Here is a 15,718-nt window from a genome sequence, read left to right on the forward strand (position 1 = left end):
GCAGCTCTCTACATCTCCCCCTTTTTTTTATATAAATATGGAACTGCCTTTGGCCTGTCTAGCGTGGCACCAATCAAGATTCGAACTCAAGCCCGATCAAGCAAACTCCATCTTGGGGGAATAAGTGATCAAGAGCTTACAGCCCGAAGATTCTCCCTTACCCTACCAGGTGCAATGGAAACAAGTCCTCTGGGTGCAAGGGCTAAGGGGATGTAAAGAGGAATTGACACCCGTCCCTGTGCAATGGAATATAGTTCCCAGGAATGCAAGGGCTGCCAACCTACTATTCAGGTACCACAGCTATTCAGGCAAGAGCTGGCTGGACTTAGACCTCTCATCGACCCAGTGCAATGGGCTGAACCCTTGGGGTGCATCGACTGAGGGTCTCAGTCATCAGTTACTTTCTTAGCATAGATAGCCAAATTTCAGGGGAGATCCTTGTTCCAAGGCTGCGAGTGCTTGGGTAATAACGACCTTGTCATGTTTTTGTTGGGCTCTGAGTTTGCAGACCAACCATAGCATAAGCACTAATCCACAACATAGGGCTGCACCAAACAGGCCCACCCCCACCCACTCTTTAAAGAAAGAAAAGGCTGAAGACATCCAGGAGGAGAGTCCTTCAGTCAATGACAGGTCCACTCGTGTTGGGTAGAATCTTGTATGAACATCCCCGGTTTCATATCCCATTCTCCCCCTGGGTCGGACCTCATATTGGGGGAGAAGGAAAAGGTCTTATCCTGGTTTGCCCAGCTAGTAAGAGAGGACTGACTATCAGACCAAGGAGGAATGTTTTCCTCATTATTTAGACTACAATGGGGAGCTATCCTAGGTTGAGGAGGACGTTCCTTATAAGTGGCTCCAGGCGATATAAAGGTACCATTGTTCCAAATTGCCTCTTGCCAAAAGGTTTTGCTTGTAATGGTTATATCAGAGTTACTGGTATTCTGGGTAGTGTGCAACCAGCCTCCTTGTTGGTCATCAAACATTCCCAAGACCTGGCTTACTAACTTGATACAACCTCCATCTTTCTCAAATTGGAAGCAGAGAGAGCCTTTCTCTATCAGGGAACGATTCTCTCCTAAAGGTGCCCACACAGGGTCATATGGGAGATATGGCAAGTCCACAGTTTTGTTAGTTATAAAAAACTTAGGGAAAACAACTGAATTATGTCTGATTGGCATAGGCTTTGGATAGGCAGATAATATAGCCCATCGTTGTTGTTCCCCCCACATACTAGGGATCCAAATTTGGAGGATCCAAATAAGGACTGAAAACGTCTGCAGATGAATCCTTCAGGGGGTCATCTTCAGGTGCCACGAGTTGTCGTGTCAGTCGCTCTGGTAGCCAAAATGGGTTGTCTTCTTCCTGTGGAAAAACACAAACATCTCCCCAGATCTTATTAAAATGGGATCCAGGCCTTTCCATTGACCAGTCAAGACATCTTTTCATTTGACCATCTCCTTTGGCCTGTCAGGCTCTAAACAATGACGGTCAGCCGCCGGATGGCCCTGACTGTCCAGATTTTAAAAATTAAGAGTAAAGAGTGCTATAGAGATGGTTACTCGTGGCACTGAGGGTAAGGCCTCCTCGACTCCCCCTTTTTGTTTTATTAAATAAGACTTGAGAATGCGATGAGCCCGTTCTATAATGCCTTGTCCTTGAGGGTTATAAGGGAGACCCTTCAGATGGGTCACCCCCATTTGGTGACAGAATTGTCGAAACTTTTGAGAAGTGTAAGCTGGCCCATTGTCAGCTTTAAGGATTTTAGGCTTTCCCCAGACACTCCATGCCTCGAGACAATGCTGAATAACATGGGCCGCTTTTTCTCCAGCTAATGGAGAAGAAAATATAATTCCAGAACAAGTATCAGTGGAAACATGTAAATATTGCAATTTGCCAAAGGATGGGATGTGAGTAACATCCATTTGCCAAATCTGTAGTGGCCAGATTCCTCGAGGGTTAATTCCAACATGTGGCACAGGTAAGAAATGACAGCAATTCTGACATTGAGTCACTATATCTCTAGCCTCTTTTCTAGTTATGTCAAATCGACAACGTAACGTCTCAGGTGTCAAACAAGGAGGGAAATTGTTTCCTAACTGGCTCAAGGGCCATTTGTACATACAGCTGACACATGGTGTCCTCGGCAAATCTTTATCCAGTCTGTCAACCCTTTGCTTCTTCTAGGGATAATGACTGCCTTGCACTCTGGTGAGGCATTTTCATACATCAGTTGTTCTATCAGTGGTTTAACTCGCTCCGGGTCTCCAAAAATCCTGCCTGCAGCTTCTGTCATCCTAGCTACAAAGTCTGAGAATGGCTTTTGGGGGCCTTGTAATATTTTCGTTAGGTGTCCCCCGGACTCACCTTTTTTGAGAGGGCTTTCCATGCTTTAATAGCTACAGCGGAGATCTGGCCGTATGCTCCCCAATCTTAGTCTGTCTGATTATTAACAAACTGTCCTTGCCCTGTTAACAATTCAAACGTGCACTGTCTTTGATTGCCTTCCACATTGGTGTTGGCCCTTGCCTGTACTTGAGAAGCATCATGCCATAAGGCTTTCCATTCCATGTACTGTCCCATATTAGGGAGAGCAGCTTTTACTGTATTTTGCCAATCATTTGGAGTCATTGCCATAGTGGCAAGTCTCTCAAGCTGCATGACCATAAAATTAGCATCAACTCCATATCTGTTAACTGATTCAGCAAGTTCCTTAATAGGAGTATATTCTACCAGTGCATGGACGCGACCACCCTCCGCAGCCTCAAACACCGGAAAGGCTTGTTATAACTTTCTTTTATCTCCCTTTGAAAGGAAGGAGTCTGAGCAGCACTTGTCCGCATAAGGCGGAGGAGCGCTGGGGACAATAGGTCGGGAGGGCACAACAGGCTGAGAGGCTGTGTGGTTCCTATCTCCTGTTTTCTTTTGCTTTCCATTTTGCAGAGGCGGCCGCTCATCTGGATGGTACCTTTCCTCCTCATAGCAGGCTGAGTCTTCATCTAAGTCTTCCTCCTCAGAGGGGCTTAGTTCCTCTGACTCAGAGCTATCAAGCCCTAAGGCCTCCAGTTCTTTTACTGGATAAAGAGGTTCCTTTTCCTGGGCCTTTTCTCCCTCCTTATGCTTCTTTCCCAGGGCGTCCTTTCCCTTATCTTTCGCTTCCACAGACTGGGCGTCTTTGGAAGGGTCTTTTTTCTTAGGCATGCCTTTTCTTTTTTTTTTGTGAGCTCCCAACCTTTTATCCTGCTCTGTTTCTGACATGCTGTCTTGCAACTTCTCTAACAATCCCTGGCCAGCCGCTACAGTCAAGCAGCATTTCTCATCCTGTAAACATGATCTCACTAGCTTCCACAGCGGTCTAGTTCCAGGCTTTAATTTCCTATTCTGTTGTTCTCTAATCAAGTCACCCTCCAATTTGTCCCAGGAGGCGAGCGATAACGACCCTGAGCATATATACCAGGGCACCACGTGGTCGACCTCCTTCACAAACCCCTCTAACGTTTTTGTAGAAACTTTTAATTCATGCTGTCGCAAGAGCAACTGAAGCGCCATGATCACCGAATGTGAAGCTCCCATGCTGCTCTCTTATCTACAAGAGAAGCTGACACACAGAGAGGGGCACTGCGGCTTATCTACGTCCATCTAACCGTGCTCAATGGTGGCAAGCCTTTTAACAAGAATATTTGTGGAAGCAAAATGAAACCAAAAGGAAGAGAATGAGCTCTGCTAGCACAATAGCCAAAGCTTCAAGAGCTCCTGCCAACTGGGGAGAGAGATGAGACAAATCAAAAACAAACATGCCTCTCAGAGCTTACCTTTGTCCTACAGTTCTGAATCCTCCCCATGGATGGGGGGTCTCCTCAGCACCAGCGATGGTTGGCAACCAGCTGTGACCTGTGCAATTGTCTCGCCAGCAAGAACGCATGTGGGCACCAGGATCCTTCTGCAGCAAGCGTTTATTGCGATGGAAAGAGGAAGACCCTGAGCCCTGAAAAGGCGATGCCTATATACACCCTAGAGCGACGTGCTTACCTCTAATTGGCTGCTTGCTCATTACCTCGTATTACGCCCTGGGTTGGGCAGTGACTTGGCGCACTTTCACCACTTGCACACGTGCAGTCCACTTATTACTTGCGGGAGCACTGGATGCCAGCGCCATCTTGTAATGTCGAAGTTGTCACTGCTCACCGTGGCTCTCTACAGTAACTAGTTTTAAAATTTTCATAAAATAGCTTCTAATAAACATATTGTCATCATCTGCCCCAGTACAATCTAACTTGCCAAAATATACTGCAAAATCTTTTATTGTATTTCTTTAAGTTGAAAGTCTGAAAACTACATATATATAATTGTAATTTTATTTATATGTGGCTTTAAATTGAAATGTTGTTAAGCAAACTGAGTGGAGAACATCACCGTGCAATTGATGACATTTTGCACAAAGCATTACTTAAATAAATTTAGAGACTTACAATAAATTAAATAGATTTAATAAATTTACCTCTAACACTTCCAGATTATATTTTTTTCCTTGATCTATAAAGGAGTATTACAAGGGAAGTAACAAAGTCATAGTAATTTTAGTCTTTAAAGGATGTGAAATGATATTTATTGCCAGAGCAGTTTCTATTTTTCATGGATATATTATGACAAGGCTCACAATGATGGCAAAAATCTCTGTGGCTGACCATCTCCTCTGTATCTTGTCTTTTCTTCAAAGAAGATTTTGAGATCTAAAATTTCACATATTCTGAGCTGGTGAGATTGCTCAGTGGCCAAGAGCAATGACTGCTCTTCCAGAGGTCATGAGTTCAAATCCCAACCATAACCATCCATAATGAGATCTGATGCCCTCTTATGGGTGTCTGAAGACAGCTACAGTGTACTTACATATAATAAATTAAAAACCTATGGGCCAGAGAGAACATGGGCCAGGAAGCAGGGGGCAGAGCTAGTGGGGCCCAGATCAAGGAGGAGCCCAGAGCAAGCCTGGAGGGAGCAGAGCTGGAGAAAGAGGGAGAAGGGAAACAGGTGAAAAAAACTCACATATTCTAAATGTACTAATATTTACCAAAGAGGAAATCTATCTTGTATGCATAGGTTTTCATTTACAGGCTAATCTGATGATACTCATTTGTAAACATTTTGTGGTTTACAAAACATTAGTGGTTAGAAAAAATATCACCAATTAGAAATTTGTGGCCTACAATAAAAGCACCACATCTGGCTATCAGTGACTGAAAAAGCCCGGGGGAGCCTATGAAATGAATGAAAGCAGCTGTCAGTAACATTCCAGTTGTAACCAGGAACTTGTCCACTTCATGGATAATAAAATGCTTGCATCCTGTTCAATATAATGGTTGATTTAGAGTATGTTTAAGAAGGTTTATAGTTGAAATTATTTTAATTCATCATATAGAGTATAATTATATAATATTTTAGCATCTTTGCTTTATAATTTGAATTCTTATCTTCTCATCAGAAGAATTAGTACATTTTATTAAGAAAAGTTTAACTTAATTAAATGTAATGCCATCTAAAAAGCAATTAACCAAAAACCCAACTACTACTTTACTCATCTCTGTCCCATATATAGTCAAAGTATTGATGTTTTCATCATTGTATATCCAGGGATACAGACATATTATGCATAAAAAATAATAAATATTTTGATAAAGAATAGATGCACTTAAAAAATATCAATTATATCAAATATCTATATTATATTAGTATTTTAAATTTTAAGTGATTTAATTTTATATGCTGAAAATTAGATCAAGTAAAATAACAAACATTTTAAAAATAAAGACTGTTGTTTATATTTAAAAAAAAATTCACTAGAATTAACAAAGTAATACCAGTGTATTTTTAACTTCGAGGCAATTTAAATGCTCAGTATGTTCTTATTTCCCTAAATGACATAAAATTGCTTCTCCCATGTGTGGGTCTTCATCTTTAATTGTAAACATTTTTTGCTTCACATTTTTTGAAAATCGAATCATCTGTGTCCTGAACATATTAGAGAAATTTTCATTGACACTATTTTCTAAAGTAATTGAGTATTGAATATTAACTAATTCAAAATTAATTTAATATTTACACACATGTTGATAATTTACTTGTGAGCTGATGGATCACAGTGAGAAAATAGGAAAATGAAGAGAAAGGGGGAATACTATTAAACTTTGAATTGCAGAGCATGTGGGCACCTGATGTCACCATGTCACCCTTCTCTTTTTCTGAAGAAGTTTGCATGACAATGAGAAATTGTAATATTGAATTCTATTTTGAGCATATTTTTATAAGTAAGATCAATTATTTCTTTTATATATTATTGTGAATATCAAATTTCATTCTATACATTTAAATGTTGCAAGAGAAATACCCAATTTTATAATTTCTTTTAAATTTATTGTGAAATTTTTCTTATTTGGTTATTTTAGGTAGTTTTCCTTTCTTATTATGTACAGATTAAAAATTAACTTCTTTGGAGTTGAATGTGGGTACTTGTGCTCTCCCAGGCTTGAGCAGTCTGAACAGACCTTACTTGCCACACAGGACCTTAACACCTAGGTGAAGCCATCTGCATTGTTTACACTTGCAACTTCCTGCAAGAACCTGGAGGAAGAGACTGCATGCTAAGTCTACTTTGCAACATTATCTAGCTGAAAGGAAGGATGGGTTCAGAGGGGCTTCCCCTATATAACCAAAATGCTGAATATTAAATTTTGAGCCTTGATCAAAAAATTTGTCTTGGCTCTATGTTTCTCTCACCCCTCCTTCTCCTTTTCATTTCCAGCAGCCCTTTCAGTTGAAACCAGTTCTTCCATCAGGAAGGCAAAAATAGCTTAGGCTACATGTCACTCAGTATGCCGACTCTAGTAAAAGAGAGAGAGAAAGAGAGAGAGAGACAGACAGAGAGACAGAGAGACAGAAAGACAGAGAGAGACAGAGAGACAGAGAGAGACAGAGAGAGAGACAGAGAGAGACAGAGAGAGAGAGAGAGTCAGTGAGCATCACCTAAAAACAACTGCAAAGCATAACTGAATAGTGACATTCATATGAAATCCTAGATCATCCAAACCTGGGAGCAGATCACCAGTGGTTTATAGCAATGACAAGGTTGACAATAAGTGGAATAGAAATATAACAAAGCATGCAGTGATTTCATAGCATAGTTAATCATTATCTAAACTACAGTGATGATATCATAGTTTTAGGAGCATAAGTCACTATCAAACTTATCTACTGAAATATTTTCATATATTCCTTTATTTTATGTTTCACTACAACATAGCTGAAAGAAAATAAAATATTGTAAGGGACCTGCAAGCAACTTTCATGGTATGATGACACTTTTTGATAACTTGATTAAGAAATGAACTTGGTCTTATAGGATGCATCATCTGTTTCTCTGTTATTAAGCAATGTGCTATATATTTACGACTAGAAGGACATTCAGATGGCTGGAAAGTGCTTAAAGATATATTTAACATCTTTAGCCATCAAATTAATAAAAGTCAAAACTACTTTGAGATTTCATTTTACCCTGAATGGCTAAGATTAGAAAAACAAGTGACAGCGCATGCTTTCTAGAATTTGGAGTACAGGGAGCACTCATTCATAATTGGTAAAAGAATAAACTTGTACTGCCACTATGGAAATCAGTGTTGCAGTTCCTAAGGAAGATGAGAATTGATCTACCTCAAAAACAGTTTATACCACTCATGAACATACACCCAAAAGATGCTTCAGCATACCACAAACACATTTGCTCAACCATGTTCATTGATGCTCTACAAATACTAATCAGAAATTGAAAACAACGTTGATGTCCCTTATAGACCAACAGATGAAGAAAATGTGATGCATTTAAATAATGGAGTGGTACTCCACCATTAAAAAGAAAATGAAATGAATGCCTTTCTAACCCATCCTGGAATGTTATCAAACATTATCAAACACAATGCACTTCTGACTTAGGTTGGTAAGAATCTGTGCAGAATTTTACCCATCTTGGGTTGCCAGCCTGTTAAATTAATAACTATCTGGGGGTCTATTTTCAAGTTTCAAGCCATGTACTTTGGCTGCCAACATGTTGATGTTGTTAACAAAAAGCTTTAATACAATGGACAGGAATAAAATTATTCCCAGGAAAAAAATAGGCTAGCATGATCAAGCTATATATGCCATTCTTGAAGCTTGATCAAAATGGAAATACTGACCTTGAACCACATATAATTTTATGAGTAGTATCTGAAGTATCAAAGCTCAGCAGAGCAACATTATTTAAATTTATAAACTTACTATGCAAAGTTAAAATATTCAGAGAGGTGTTAGAATTGTGCCAAATACACTGCAAGTTTCTTTAAACATTTTCCTAATTATAATGACTATCATTGTAAATTTTAGAAGTATCACAAATTCATTAGTATTTGGCATGACACTAGAGATGGCTCCTTACTCTTAAGCTCTGAACTTTGTTCCAATAATTTGAATAGGATAAAGAGCATCAATCCATTCTTCCAAATGCCTATGGAAATCCTCTTGTATACTCTACACATTAGTAACTTTTTTTTGCTAAATGATTAACAAAAGTAGCTGTCTTAACTTCTTGTGTCAAAGCAACTGCAGAAGCAGTGATGCTAGCAATTAATGTAATTAAAGCTGTTATACCAGCAATAATCAAACTCACTACCCTCTTCCTTCTGCTTAAAGCCTGACTCACTTCTAGTACTTGCAAGCTTTTTTCAGAATACCAAGGTTCTGTGATATTCAGGGCAATAAAACAAAAGCTGGTTGATAGACCTCCATAACAGACGTGCTAGGTTTCAACACACTAACACAATTAGAAAGTGTACAGTCAATGCAAATTACATTAAATACTGTAGAAGAAACAAAAGTAATTTTAACTTGACAATTAAAAGACCACATATACTAACACTTGTTTGAAATCCAGATTCTGTCCCAGCTTTATTTCTTGCTAACATAACATCATAGAGAACTGCAGCTAACTTCCAAATACGTCTCTGAAAATCCAGATCCAGCCTTCCAAATTAAGACTGTTATTTCCAATATTGGCCTAAGACAGGCTCAGTCTTCTTTATGAAACAACAAAAAAAGGAGGGGATGTGGAGAGCTTTTGGGGCTGTTTGGCAAGAGTCTGACATGGGCCAAAGACAAAAAAAAAATGGACTTCAGGCAGGAATATGGCATTAAGCTATAATAAAGAAGTAATTTCAAAACTTCTTTTGAACAAAAGAAACAACAACAAAAAAAGAACAAAAAAGTAGGCTTCAGGCATGAAAATGACTTTGACAAAGGACAAATTCTCAGATATTTATGTCATCCTGATAACCTATTAGAAACAATTATCACAGAAGTGATCATGGGACTTTGTTTAGTGCCTTGCTTGTTCTTTGACTATTTGTGTTTGTTGTTTTGCATGTTCCTTGACTGTTTGCATCTATTGTATTGCTAGTTCCTCAACCTAGAACTGACTTTAGTACTTGAATGTAGTTAAAATGCTATAAAAGCGAAAAGGAGGAGGGGTATGGGATAAAGTTTCAGGGAGGGGATTGGGAAAGGAGATGAAATCTGAAATGTAAATAAATAAAATATCCAATAAAATGTCATTATGAAATTTAAAGTTAAATTGATAGACCAAGAAAAACAATATCATCTCAAGAAAGGTAAAACGTAGAAAGATAAATATAGTAAGTAATTGCTTATGCGTGAAAATTAGGTGATCAGTCAAGAATAATCAAGCAACCATCCAAAGAACAAAGGTTAAATATAGAGTAAGGAACTAAGGAGAACAGATAGATCTCATTAGGAAAGAGAAATATAATAGTTACAGATGGATAGGACAAATTGAAATAGGAGGACCAACTTAGGAGGGTGACAGGAGAGGAGGATGCAGAAAGGAATACAAAACAGGGAGAGACAGTTAAAATTAAGGATGGTTTGAGTGGTAGTGTAGAAACTTAATACAATAGAAGCCATATATATATACATACACATATACATACGCATATATGTACATATATATGTGTGTATGCATATATAATATATTTAGATATACATTATATATAAATGAAATTATTAAATAATGGGTGAGAGCCCCAATAGGATATCTCTTATTACCAAATTAAGCTTCTAGTTTTGGGGTTTGGTAACATCTAATTGAATTATTAGTAAAAAGGATCCAAGAGGAATCCCCCAAGATGCCAGGCTATTTTGTTGACTGTAGGGTACTCTATACTGTGGGCAGTTAACTTTGACTGACTTCTTGCTTGTGATTAATCAAGAATGAGTCTTCTGACATCTGTCTTTGTTTTTAATTAAGATGCATTATGTTATACCCCAACAATTTTCCCTGTTTACACATATGTCCTTGAGAGACTAAGGAAATGGCCTTAGTCAAACACTGATGCTGTGTACTATAAACTTGCTATGTAAAGATTTGGGGTCATTGTCTATCTTCCTTGAATTGGTCATGCTTTGTGGTTTGTCTTTAAAAGACACAGAGAAAATATACTTGCTCATTGGCATGGTATTCACCAGCTGCCCTCTCATCTCTCCCTCTCTTTCTCTTGCATCTTCCTTCTGCCTTTTCTATAATCTTCCTCACTTCCACAGTGGGGTTTCCATGGTGACTGACTGGCAGGTTCCAGCACTCTATAAACTGACAGCAAGGACTCATTGCTGAAAATAACACCTACAGAACTCATGGAACTTGGAGAAATCAAGCTAGTGCATATATAAAGACTTCATGCCTGCATTCTGACACTTTATTATAGGATGGTATTATACATGCTGACAAAAGAGAAATATAAATATCAAATCAGCCACAAACTCTTTGCCCTACCATGGTATCATGCTTCCAAGATAAGCTAGGGTAATATGGCGCAAAGCTTGTGAGATTAACCAGCCAATAACGGGTTTGACTTAAGGCTCACTCCATGAGATGGAGCCAATACTTGACATTTTTTTGGGTGACCAAAAACCAGAAACAAGATAGCACAGGAATCTAGGGCAAAACCAAATAATACTGTTCCAACAAAGACTGAACAACATATAAACAAACAACAATAAAATTGTAACTGGAAAACAACTCCTAATGACATAGATTAGTACTTTGTTCAGTCATCATCAGAGGTTTTTCCTGCAGAGGCCCACAGCCAGACATTATATTGAGAGTGAAAGACTTTGGAACACTCATCCCTGAATATGGTTTCTTACAATATGCCTTTCCTCTGGGCTTAGAACACCCTAAGGGAGAGGAGGCAGAAACAGTGTAATAACCAGAGGGAATAAAGGGCACCGAGAAAACAAGGTTCTCAAATCATCATGATCAAAGTTCATATGAACACTCTGATGTACCTGCAAACAGCCTGCATGGCTATACCAGGCTCTCTCTCTCTGTCTCTCTCTGTCTCTCTCTGTCTCTCTCTCTCTCTCTCTGTCTCTCTCTCTCTCTCTCTGTGTGTACATACATACACACACACACACACACACACACGCATGCACACACACACACACACACACACACACACACACACACACACACACATATATTATGGCTTCCACTTTAGTGTTTTTGTGTGATTTCTGACTGTAGGAACAAGTTGGTTTCTGTTTCATGTACCTTTTCTTAGGCTGTTTTTCTCCTGTTGGTTTGTCTTGTCCAATTAAGATAGGATTGACCACAGATTGAGAAGCAGGAAGTACTCATAGGAGAAGAGGAAAGAGAAAGTATAATAAGGATAATTATGTGGAAATTTTTCAATAAAAGGAAAACAAAAATTATCTAAAAAGCAGACACTGGAACAAACTTTAGGAGTGTTGTTATTAGAATAATATACAAAGTGGGAGTGAATCCTGGATAATATTTTCCCACACAATGTGGATGTTCCCGTCTTCTGTTGTGTTTCTCTCATTTTTCTAAATTCTCATGCTTAGGTAGTCACGATGGTGAGACTTTAGTTTCCGACATTCTCAGGAGACAGACTCTCACAGCACCGTTATTCTCTTTCTGCCCTGTCTTATGATACCTGAATTTATGTGAAGTTTGCTTTCTGATCAGTTGTAGTTTTCTGAAATGATCTCCATCTATTACAAAGACAACCTTCCATGGTTGAGGTACAGGTCTACAGACTATTGAGGTAAAAGCAAGAATGACCAACAACAAACATGACAAAGTTGATAGGGAAAGGCCCACAAGGCTTCAGCTGTATCTAAAGTAAAATGAAAAGAATTTGTGGAGTTGTGAGAACTATAATTTAAATGTTAGAGAAATGATATGAGAATATATAGTCTAAGTGTTTAATAAAGTGATAAAGTTTCATATTTGAAGTACATAATCAATGTGATCACATACATTTTTTCACTGAACAGTCCTAGTGCAAGATACTGAATGATCTCTAGAGAAAGAGACAACTCCAGGTCTGAGGATAAGAAAAAACAATCATCTTCCTCAGCAAAGAGCATACCAGTTGGTTATCCAATACCAAATAGTCACCCTGAAAGCATAAATAAATATAAGATTATACAAACTGAGCCAGTTGTTTTTATGTCTTTAGGAGTGTGTGTGTGTGTGTGTGTATGCATGCCTTTGTATATGGATGTGTGTCTGTGTATATGCCTGTGTGAATAGCTGTGTGTGGTTGTGTTTGATTGTGCATGTTAGATGGTGACAACAATTAATAACAAAAATTGATGAGTTTGAAGAAGATCAAGAAGAATATATGGGAGTACTTGGGAGAAGTAAAGGAAAAAAGAAATTATATAATTTTATTAGAATTTCAAAAAAGAGAAATTATTTTAATGAAGTCTGAAAAAGTTTTCCCACAGCTCTCTTTGTTCATAAAATAAAATATGTAGGAACTGTAAGACATGTATATGTACATATATATATACATATGCATATTTTAAATATATAAGTACAAGAGTAATATCTAAGTTTTACATCCCCCACTAGGCAAGATTTTTAGATAATTGTCTTACATGTTTCTTATGTGTTTCAAATCTAACCCTTTTTATTTCTTTCTGAAAATAATCACATGACTGTATGTAAGTGTTAAATTATATTTAACCTAACTGTATATAATAAAAATATCATCATCAGGTCTCACAAGTTTTATTAAAATTTAACTGCTACATAAATTATCTTTAAGCAAAGCTATATTATGTTTGTTTTCTTCACCATTAGTTTAATAACTAACTTTTGACCATGTTTTACCACAAATATAGGGTTATACATTTGATATGATTTTCTCAAAATGGAATAATTGCATCAAAGCATCAATATTTGCATAGATTCATTAGTTGTTGTCAAATAGTCTTCTTAACTGGAAAGAACCATTTACAAATAATACATTTTATATGTATTGTAAGAAAATAAAGTGTAATATAATAAATGTTGTATTAGTGTACTTAGTAACCAGAGAAAGTCAATCAACAGGAATCTTTTAACAGAAGAAATACTTATATATTAGACTCATGTGCAATACTGGATTAGGAGTAATGAAATATAGCAGTGAAAGCATAACCTATAATAATGATTCCATTAAAACTTAATGAAAGGTTAGTAGTGGACCAGAAACTTTACTGATAGCAAAGAACACATATCTGCATATACCGTCTATGTTGTATATACAAGGGTAACAGCTGTTCACCTTTTACACCTTTTGTTGTTGTTTTAAGAAGAAGTCGCAGCTCAGAACAGACTACTCCAGACCATGCGGTTCCAAGGGGGAGGAGGTTTATTCAGGGGAAAGGGCAAAGGTGGGGAGAGAAGAGAAGTAGAGGCCGGCCATGACCACGAGGAGAGAGAGGAAGGGGGGAGGGGACAGAGAGAGAGAGGGTGTAAGAGGGGGGTAAGAGAGTAAGAGAGCAAAAGTAAGAAAAGAGAGGAGGGGGCAAGCAGCCCCTTGTATAGTGGATCAGGCTACCTGGCGGTTGCCAGGTAACTGTGGGGAGGAGCATACCTGGCTGTTGCCAGGTAACTGGAGAGGTGGAGTTTAGACGGAATACTAACACCTTTTACAGTAAAAGAGAAGGGCAAACTAATCAATTGAAGGGAATCTGTGTCATGTGGAGTTTTAAGGTCATGTTTGTAGAATATGGTCTCATAGAAATATAAATAGGAAGTGATATATTATGTTAATTTAATAAAGGTATCATGTTGTTTTTTTACATATATTACCATTTCTCAACATGAATGGCTGTAAATAGATCCTTTGATTTTATTCATAATTTTTTATAATTTTATGTGTGTATGTATATATTACTAATAAGTGATGAAATAGGATACACACACACACACACACACACACACACATATATATATATTATATATATATATATATATATATATATATGAGTGATATATATATATATCTCACTCATTCTGTTTTTCATTATTTTCTATATCTATAGGCTGAATGGTTCATATACACTGTGTTTCAAATCATCATAAATTCCAGTATCTTAATTCACTATAAGTGAGTTTCTACAGTTAAATCTGAATTATTTTAGGATCATTTGTACTTTAAAAGTATTGCTAATGAAAATTCATAGGTGTGTGCATGAAATAATGTGATTTAAGTAAGCATGAGAACTTAGTGCTACTTTAGGTATCTTGACAGATAAAGTTTTTGTTTGCTTTTGTGTTCTGTTTTTTGGGAATTAAGTTTTAAAATTTATGAGTGTTTAATAAGGTTGATAAATAGCTAGAAGGTTTATCTATATGCTTTGAGAATATCAACTAATAATGTATTCTTCTTTAGTTTTTGTTTTACATTTACTTAAATTACCATTAAATTTTATCTCATAGTCCATTCCATAAATGCACATTATAATAGTAGAGGCTGGCAATGCATATCAATGGTCAATAACTGGCCTAGTATGTGCTAATCACTGTCAAAGGTGTGATAGGCATGATGCTGGTGCCATACATATAACAAACTAGTACATTTAACTGCTATCAACTGTGTTTAGGTACTATTTGATTTGTAGATTATTTTTTGTTATCTTTTTTTTTTTTTTTTTTTTTTTTTTTTTTTTTTTTTTTTTTTTGAGACAGGGTTTCTCTGTGTATTCCTGGCTGTCCTATAGACCAGGCTGGCCCTGAACTCAGAAATCTGCCTGCCTCTGCCTCCCAAGTGCTGGGATTAAAGGTGTGCGCCACCACCGCCCGGCTCTATTTTTTATTATCTTAACAGAGTTCTATACACTGGCAAATGGAAAAGAACAGAGATTTTTTTTTCTTTAAAGTCTGAGCCAGAGAGGTCTACAATAAAATAGGCTTGGACAGATTTTTCTAAAAGCATTATAAGATAGTTGGAAGCCATCACATGGGCAAAAGTATATATATGTACAGGGCAAAAAGTTCAAATGAGACAGGTGGAGGAAGAGGGAGAATTCATGGGAAAGAAATTAAATGTCCTAGTGGGTTCCAATTAGGGTTTTATATCAGACCTATTCTAGTGATACTAAGGCCACTTAGGTGATGATGCTGCACAGAGTTCTTATCATATAATCACCTCTTTTCAACTTGGACATGTCTGTGATAAAAATTTCAATTGCAAAATTTTATAAGATTGTCATTGCAATTCACTTGTAGTAATACATTTCATAACATAACCGATAATGTTTTCTGTTATTACAGGACTTTACAGTTTACAGTATAACTTCTCATGAAACTCACTGATGCTTT

General features: G+C 37.4%; 1 pseudogene; it reads right to left on the reverse strand.

Moving 5' to 3' along the window:
• Positions 1-1,233: 1,233 nt before the first annotated feature.
• Positions 1,234-3,549, reverse strand: LOC143434187 (igE-binding protein pseudogene; annotated as a pseudogene).
• Between the last annotated feature and the right edge of the window lie 12,169 nt (positions 3,550-15,718).

Source organism: Arvicanthis niloticus, chromosome 13 (assembly GCF_011762505.2).
Source record: "Arvicanthis niloticus isolate mArvNil1 chromosome 13, mArvNil1.pat.X, whole genome shotgun sequence".
NCBI lineage: Eukaryota > Metazoa > Chordata > Mammalia > Rodentia > Muridae > Arvicanthis > Arvicanthis niloticus.